Below are 1,073 nucleotides of genomic sequence, written 5' to 3'. Positions count from 1 at the left end.
GTCACGTCTGTTAAAAATGCGAGGTGCCATTTCCATGCTGGGTCGACCAGCTCTGGGACCGTTTTGCCTTTTGTCTGATGAAATGCGTTAATTTCAGGTAGCAGCACGTAAAAACGGCTCAAAACTTTGCTGCGGCTCAACCATCGGATCTCTGTGTAGTACAGCACATCTCCGTACGCAGACTCCAGTTCAGACAGAAATTTTTGGAACTGCCTGTGTTTAAGTCCATTTGCTCTGATGAAGTTTATGCACGATACCACAACCTTCATGACAGAATCCCACTTCAACACTTTGCAGCACAGCGCTTGCTGGTGAATTAGGCAGTGTACTTGTAGCGGGGCGGTGAGACCCCGTTCTTCCATCTCCCGGTTCATGCGTCCTATTAAACCCCGAGACGCGCCCACCATACTAGGAGCCCCGTCAGTCGTGATGCTGGCAAGCTTTGCCCAGTCCAGATCCAACTGTTCCATGGTTTGACATACTTTGTCGAAAATATCCTCCCCAGTCGTAGTGCCTTTCAGGCTTTGTAGGGCTGCCAGCTCCTCGCACATCTCAAGGTTGGCGGTAACTCCCCGAATAAAAATAAGAAGCTGCGCGGTGTCCTGCACGTCCAAGCTCTCATCCAGTGCTAACGAAAAAAAGTCAAAATCTTTAGTCTTCTGCTGCAGCTGGGCATACACATTACCCCCAATTTCTTCAACGCGTCTGGTAATTGTACTTGCCGACAGACTCACAGCATTAAAGTCATCTTTCTTCTCGGGACAGACCTCTTCCACGACAACATTAAAACATTTCTTGACAAACTCTCCTTCAGTGAAAGGTTTACCGCAGCTTGCTATCAGCTGAGCAACACGAAAGCTGGCCCGAACTGATGCTTGGTTCAGCTGAGTTTGCCGCACAAATGTAGTCTGCTGAGCTAACAGTCCAGTTTTTATCTTTGAGATTTTTTCAGCTCGCATTTGGCCTAGCAAGCTAGCATACTTGTCTTTGTGACTGGATTCATAATGTCGGCGCAGGTTGTATTCTTTAAATACCGACACCGTCTCTTGACAGAGGAGACAAACAGCCTTTTC

The 1,073-nt window shown here is 47.9% G+C and overlaps 1 protein-coding gene across 2 annotated transcripts in view; it reads left to right on the top strand.

Moving 5' to 3' along the window:
* c14h6orf136 (chromosome 14 C6orf136 homolog) overlaps positions 1-1,073 on the top strand; it is a 24,543-nt gene that overhangs the window by 7,329 nt on the left and 16,141 nt on the right. The window lies entirely within an intron of this gene.

Source organism: Etheostoma cragini, chromosome 14 (assembly GCF_013103735.1).
Source record: "Etheostoma cragini isolate CJK2018 chromosome 14, CSU_Ecrag_1.0, whole genome shotgun sequence".
In the NCBI taxonomy this organism is placed as follows: Eukaryota; Metazoa; Chordata; class Actinopteri; order Perciformes; family Percidae; genus Etheostoma; species Etheostoma cragini.
Note: the sequence above shows the minus strand (reverse complement) of the source record. Positions and strands in the feature narration are given on the sequence as shown.